Here is an 8,256-nt window from a genome sequence, read left to right as displayed (position 1 = left end):
AAATTATGTCTTAAGTGGATGCTACTCTTGTAACCGTAGTCATTTTGATTAAGCATAAATCAACTTTCATTATATTTAGCATAAAGAAAAAACAATTATTTTCCTAGGGAAACCATGAGTGATATAGGCAGTGCTGTAAACATTATTCTCTGAAGAGTGATGGGGAGCCACAAAGCAAAGAAAATTTTAAAACAATAAAAGCTTTATTTTTAAAAGAGTATTTTTGATGTAGTATCTTAGGATGAATTATAAATGGATTTGTTTCTGCCTAGAGCTCATTGAATTCTTACTTATGTAGAAGAATACCAGTTGAAAAGCCATACTGGTATTATACCTAGAATAGATTAATTCCCTTGATATTTATCTTTGAAGACCAACTTCCTGAGCCTAACTATGGCTTTGGATCCAAAACATATTTTGTACCTAGTTCAGTTCTAAAGGGTCTTTTTTGTCTTGTCAGGGTATAGTCACTTCACCATACAGGATGATGGCTTGTGGCCAGTAGAATGTAGGGCATTCTGAAAGTTTATATACTACTATTAAAAACTGAAGGAAGGAAAAAACACCCAAAACACTACAACAAAAAAGAAGCAAACCAGACGGAGGAAGGACATGTAACATGAAATTGTGTTTATTTTAATCTATTATTTGATTCCCACCTCATTATCATATGGATACAATCAAATAAGAAAGCAAAGAATCAACTAGTAACTGCTACTCCACTTAAACTGAGCTAATAGTTAATGAAAATGCAAAAGAGAAAATAACCCACATATTGCTAAGAAGATACTTAAGCTATTTACAAAACACTGTATACTGGGAAGTGCTCTCTTCTAGAAAATATCTTGCTTATTTTCCTGGCTTTTACTAATTGGATGGAAGTGGTTAGTTTGTTCAGAGCTTATTGGCTTTAGAGGATTACCCCAAACTCCAGTTCTGTGTTGATTTTCCAGTATTGAAAGGATAGTACAGCCAGGATTGTCAGTATTTTACAAATATCTCTATAAATCTGTAAGTAGTTTAGATTCAAAGTCAGTTTTTTCAGTAATGTCTCATCCCTATTCATTTAGCGTTACTGTGAAGACTGGCATCTAAAAGCCAGGTCCCCAAAAAGTACTTTTTAAGAGTTTCAGGTAATCAGAGTTATACAGAGAAGGCCAATTTAAAGAAAAAAAATTTTTTTAGCTGCTTTGTATTAAATTCAAGATAGAAAAAATATTGTTTTGCAGACCTAAAATCAGCTTTAAATATATAAAGTCTTGTGAGATTTTCGAGAAATGTTAATTTAGAGGTTTAGAAGCAGGCGTAGAAACAAAAGTCAAAAAACTTGGTAATGTGAGGTTAAAATCTTCAGTAGAAAATTTGAATGAAAACAGTGAATTGCCCCCATTCAAGGCACTTAAAACTACTAGAAAATTCAGTCTTACTGTAGAACCGGATGGCCTATATTATTATTAATGTGACCAAAAGATTGAAGACTGATCGGATTTCTAGAATTTGAGAGTATAGTCACAAAAAGCCCCTTTTGCATTTTTATAAACCAGTAATCTGCCTTCCCCCACCCCAGAAATGGAAAAATAATGTGCTGTGCATGTCTTCTGGAATTGAAAACAAAATTCTAGAAGAACAGAAATGTTCTCTTGCACAAACTTGTAAAATTTTAATTTAAAAATTACCTCATTTTTCAGTCCATATGGTGGTGTCCTCCAGTTTGTGCGATGTGGCACCATCCCATTAAAGTCCTCTTCCCCCAAACTGTATTGAAATAGGCAGATTTCACAGCTAAGGGAGAACATTCCTCAAAGACTGTTTTCTTTAGGTCTAGTTTACCACCAGCAGGACTAATGTGGAGCAGATGCACATACTGTTCATTAAAGCACATGGCCAAGTGCTTAGTCAATATTTAATCAGTTTAATTAAAACCAAGTAAGGGAAAGGAAAAACCTTAAAGTTTAATTGATTTTTATTATACTGTGAATATATTTCCGTCAGTGTTGGTAGGATATCAAATGACTATCAGTTGATGTTGGTTATATATCATTTATTTGTTATCTTTTGGCCTTATTCATAAGAGACTATAATCATTTTAATCTTACATTTTCCTTTAGGAAATTCAGAGACTCTACAGCCCCTATTTTGTTCTCTTGGAGTAAATTATTCAGTGTAGTTATGAAAACTTTTCATTTTGATTTTTCTTAAAAGTTGAGCTGCTATTTCATTAAAAGTGTGAAATAAAATAATGGTTATGATTTTTTTCCATTATGTAACTATTATAAATTTTCCCTTATTGATCACTGTACAGAGGATGGTTAAAAAAAAAAAACAAAAAATAAAGCTAAGAATCATTGCAGCCTTGCTTTGTGTTAGTTCTGATCAGAATATAATGATTATAATTGCACATTGCCATCTTAACATAAATTGGTGCTTTAGAGCATGAAAGAGGAAACAGCAGGCCCTATATAATATACTTCTTGCCTCAGAATGTAAAACTACATTAAAGTGTCTGTATATTTATGTTCATTTCTTAAGATTTAAATACAAATTGTTATCCATGAAGCTTCAGGCTTTCTGCAAACACTGTAACAATATCTTAGCTAATCAGCTTGGTAAAATGAAGATGGTGTTAATAAGGCCAAAATTATGAATTGGATCTCTCTGGGAGTCCACTGGTATTGTACAGAGGAAAAAAGTGTCTTTCATGCCACAAACTGTGCTTCTTAAACCCAACCAAACAACTAAGATGTGTGCTATTGGTTCAATATATAAGCATTCATAGAATTACAAGAGCAAACAAATTATTTAATGCACTCACATCATCACTTCTTGAAACTGGTTCAAAACATGTTCTTCTAATGGTGGGGTTGTTTTAAAGACATGTTTTAAATTTTTAGTAGTTTTATTACTGTCATAAAATGCTTCTGTATGTTAAGTTTAGGTTACTGGTACTCATGACTTATTGCTTGCATGCCTACAGGATGCTGTTTGCTCTGGAATGTTCATCTTTTAGACAGGTTTTGGCTCATTTGCAATCATGGTGCAATAAATACAGTGTAACATTGTTTTCAGTCAACAGTTTTATTTTTGTCATAATAAATAATTACTTTTCCAATATGACATGAACCCAGTGTTGTTGTTGTTGCTTTTAAGATAAAATTTAACAGTCTTGCTGCAGGTGATAGAAACTCACCTAAGCAAAGTAGAGAAATTTTTATAATTAAAAATGAGGTGCTGGTGCAACTGCTGAGCCCACACGCCGCAACTACTGAACCCCAAGCACCTAGAGCTCATGCTCCACAACTGAGAAGCCACCATAATGAGAAGCCCATGCGCTGCAACTGGAAAAAGCCTGCATACAGCAACAAAGACCCAGCATAACCAAAAAAAACACTATGAGGTGGCGGGCTCTCACGGAACCCAAGGTCAGGCTTGGACTTCTGAACCAGCCTGGGACTGGAGACCGAGAAGCACTGAGGAGAAACCAAGAGCTTGCCTTTCTCTTACTTTTCTTTCTCCCAAATCCACTTCTAGACTGGATTTTTCTGTTTCCTAGTCCTATGCCATATAATGTCCAAGTTTATAATAGCTCCTGTAGTTTTATCTTTATGAAATGGAGACATCAGATTATCATTGTTGTTCAGTTACTAAGTCACGTCCAACTCTTTGCAACTCTATGGACTGCAGTATACTACGCTTCCCTGTCCTTGACTATATCTTGGAGTTTGCCCAAACTCATGTTCTTTGAGTTGATAGGACCATCCAACCATCTCATCCTCTGTCACCCCCTTCTCTTGCCCTCAGTTTTTCCCAGTATCAGGGTTTTTTCCAATAAGTTGGCTCTTTGCATTAGGTGGCCAAGATATTAGAGCTTCAGCATCAGTCTTTCCAATGAATATTCAGGGTTGATTTCCTTTAGAATTGACTGGTTTGATCTCCTTGCTGTCCAAGGGACTCTCAAGAGTCTTCTCCAGTACCACAGTTTGAAAACAATTCTCTGGCACTCAGCCTTCTTTATGGTCCAACTCTTACATCCATACACAACTGCTGGAAAAAACATAGCTTTGACTAGACAGACCTTTGGTGGCAAAGTGGTGTCTCTGCTTTTTAGTCTGCTGTCTAGGGTTAGTATGTGTGCTGAAGTCCATGGGGTCTCAGAGCTGGACATGACTGAGTGACTGAACAACAGCTGGGTTTGTCATAGCTTTTCTTCCAAGGAGAAAACACCTTTTAATTTCATGGCTGCAGTCACCGTCCACAGTGATTTTGGAGCCCAAGAAAATAGAAACAACCATTTTATTTTATTCTATCAATGGTTCAGTCGTTTTTTATTGCTGAGCAGTATTCTGCTGTATAGAGGTAGCCCAATTTATGTACTCTCTGTTAGTGCACATTTGGGTGGCTTCCAGGGTTTAGCTATTACAAATGAAACTACGGGAGTGCTAGAATGTTTACTATAAGTCTGTATAAACATTTACTTTCACTTGTCTTGGGTAAACTAAGAAAATTAGTGGAACGACTGGGACATGTGGTAAGTGTCCGTTGAACTTTTTATGAAACTGGCAAGCTTTTTGAAAGTGTGCTAGTTTACATTCCCACTATTGGTATAGAAGGGTCCCAGTTGCTCTACATTCTTGCCACCATTTGGTCTGGTTACTCTGATTTTAGACATTATAATTGGTATCTTGTGAGTTTAGTTTGCATTTCTGTAATGACTAATGATGGACATCTTTTCAAGTGCTTGTTTACCATCCTTGTTTTGGCAAACTGTTCAAATATTTTGCTTACTTCTCATTGGCTTTTCTTATGATTGAGTTTTGAGAGTTGTTCTGCATAGAAGCTATTATCAGATATTATTTGCAGTCCTTTCCCAGTCTGTGGCTTGCTTTTTTATTAACAATTTTTTTTTAATATTCTGCCTGTTTTTAACACTACTTAATTTACAGATGGCAAAATATAAGGGGATCAGTACATGGGTTTTGGCTAATTATGTGGTTGAATATACTTAACAGATTCCTATATAGTGTCTGCATGTAATTTTTATGTAGTCCATGCCATTTTCTAGTCATTAACCCAAGCTTGCTTGGAATGAACATACTTGCTTCATAGGAGAAAAATTGTCTGTTCTCTCTTAATATGGAAGCCTGATGTCAAAGTATAATTTTAAAAAGTTAAAAACAAACTCATATAATTATATGATGATCACTTTAAATTAAAGATTTAAGTCAGTGGTCAAGGAACCAGCAGGCTACAAAGCTGATTCAAAAGAGTACACATCTGAAAAACTTGCAAGCTAGTTTTCTGCACATTACCATCTAACTTATAAAGCCTGGGGCCTAAATGATAGTTCATAAATGATAGATCATTTATGTCTTCCTCTAGAAAATCAGATGAACTTTCAGTGGACTTGGTGGACAGTGCCACAGTATGACTTTGAAAGTGTATGGTAATCTTTTTTTTACCTTATTTCTAGGTTTTAGGTTAATTTAATTTATTTTAGTTTACTAAAACTCTGGCCCATCAAAATATGGAATACACAGTGGGTTGCAAAGACGGGAATCAACCAACTAGAGACATATTTTTGGTGTCCCTAAAATCCAATGTAAATACTAACTAGTGCAGAACAGGTTCTCTGACTTACCATCTCAAAATCCAGGATGGTTCCAATTAAACTAATTATGCAGAGAATCTTCTGGAAGCAATAGCTGCTGGGAAACCAAACTAGAGAGCTCTGGTCAGTGGTTTATTTATTAACCAACACTCTCCCAAATGACAATTGAGTCAGAAAAGTGACCAGGTACCAACATGACGGGTTGTTTTGATTCTGGGCACTCCTTTTAGCTCATGTTAAGTACTGATTCATTGCCCAGAACCTGTGACTGCGACCTTACATGGTAAAAGCATCTTGAGATGGGGAGATCATCCTGAATGGTTCAGATAAACCTAGATGTAGTTGCCAGGGCCTTTATGAAAAGGGCCAAAGTGGATCAGCCTCAGGATCAAAAGTAGGATAGGAGACAACAGAAGGAAGATTTTGGAGTAAAGTGAGGAAAGGGCTAGGAGCCGAGGAATGCAGGAGGCCTTTGAGAAAGGCAAGGAAAGCTTGTCCCCTAAGGTCTCCAGCAGGAATGCAGCCAGCCCTGCTAGCAACTTGATTTTATGTTTTTAACTTATTTTTTTAAAGATATTTATTTGACTGCCCTGGGTCTTAGTTGTGGCATGTGGAATCTTCCGTATTCCTTGTGGCATGTGGGATCTACCCTGACCAGGGATGGAACCCATGTCCCCTGCATTGGGAGCATAGAGTCTTAGCCACCGGACCACCAGGGAGGTCCTGGCACCTTGATTTTAGACTAAGGTTCTAGAATAAATTTTTATTTTAAACCATTAACATCTGTGATAATCAGTTACATCAGCAGGAAGAAACTAAAACAGGACCACATTGTGTTTCTCCAAACTATTTGAAATCAGTGAACTAGAGAATCCAGCAAACTTGACTTACCGTTTCAGTGGGCTGAGATGTCTAATCTGAGATTTTTGTGGGGATTTGAAGACTTGATACTGTAGACATCTGGGGAGATTCTTCTGCAACAGTAGCAAAGGCAACATGAGTTTTATGACAAAATCCATGCCCTCTGAATGGGGTTGGTTATTTTATCATTTCTTTCCAATTAATCACTTCATTTTTGGTAGATGACGTATAACTCAAAGTCAGGGTACTGCTTAACCTGATAGGAGTCATCTCATCTATCTAGTGCTTGATGATTCTGTGCTGAATTATTTTCACATTCCGTTTAAGTTACAGCCTATTGAATTCTGCCTAAGTAGAAAATGAGATTATTTCTGGCACTGGATCCAGTTGCTGAGCCAACAGGAGATGGGAAGTCAAATATAGCCAGTTACTGTGGAATTGGTAGAGAGATGAGATGCAAGCCACGGTATTGAAGAATGTGTTCAGAGGATCAGACAAGTAATTGTCATAAGTTAACAATGTCATCTACTGTTTTGAGATTCCCACACACCAGGCCCTATGCTAACCACTCTATAACTCATTTTACTACAACAGCCTTATGAAGGTAAATGTTTTTATTCCTATTCTGTAGTAAGAAAACTGTCTCAGAGGGAAAGTGACCTGTGCAAAATCACAAGGTTAGTAAGTGGCAGAGCCAGGACTCAGATACGTGTCATTCTAAGCTGTTAACTATTAATGGAGAAGGCTTGGAAACTTTAGTTCTGGCTTCATTTTCTCCTATCAACAGAATGAAAGAGACATGAAAGAATTCCCTGCAAAAATGCCTTGACCAAAAGGAGGTTCAGAGGATGCATAGGCATAATGGAAATTATATCTAACAGAGTGAAGTGAAAGTCACTCAGTTGTGTCCGACTCTGCAACCCCATGACCTGTACCGTCCATGGAATTCTCCAGGCCAGAATCCTGGAGTGGGTAGCCTTTCCCTTCTCCAGGGGATCTTCCAAACCCAGGGATTGAACCCAGGTCTCCCACATTGCAGGTGGATTCTTTACCAGCTGAACCACAAGGGAAGCCTAACAGAATCTGGATTCAAAAAAAGACCCTGTGGCCAGAAGAGGCTTAGAGAAGGATTTCATGTTCTGGGGAGAAATCAGTGGAATGCTTGACTGAGCTAAATATGGATGCTGGTTTCCTCTGCTTCATAAGAAAACAAAAAGCAAATGTAAAAAAAAAAAATCTTTTTGTTCCTTCCTCATTAGTGTTATAATTTCCTTTTTTGTGTGAATTATTAACTTTAATAAAGTACACAAAACAGTGTGCACAACTAGTAGAGTGAACATATGTACCCACAGCTTGTCATTGTCATCTTGGTCCACATGGGATTCCTCCCTGGAAAAGGCCACCTTCATATGGTCGTGGCTACCACGCTCATTCAGCATGGTTAAGACCATCTCCTATCTCCAAAAATAACCCTACGTGGGCTTAGGACTGTGACTGGTCCTCTCTCAAAGAACCCACAGAGCTCCCCAGTGATGTGTAAAAGTTATAGAGACAAGGAGAAATCTAACAGGGAAAAGCTTTGGTCTCCTATTCACCTCTTTTATTCCCTGGAGCTTGTGACATGGAAATAACTCAGATTGAGCTAATAGAGAAAAACAGAATCAAAACAAGTCAACACTGATAAATGTTGATGAATGGGGAAGTCCTCAGTAGCAGTGGATGCCCATGAGTATTAACTTCCAAAGACCCCCACTGAATTTCATCTGTACATGAGTCTGTTCAGTCGCTCA

This window comes from Oryx dammah, unplaced genomic scaffold (genome assembly GCF_014754425.2).
Source record: "Oryx dammah isolate SB20612 unplaced genomic scaffold, SCBI_Odam_1.1 HiC_scaffold_10, whole genome shotgun sequence".
Taxonomy (NCBI): domain Eukaryota; kingdom Metazoa; phylum Chordata; class Mammalia; order Artiodactyla; family Bovidae; genus Oryx; species Oryx dammah.
The sequence above is the reverse complement of the archived record's forward strand: the minus strand, read 5'-3'. Positions refer to the sequence as shown.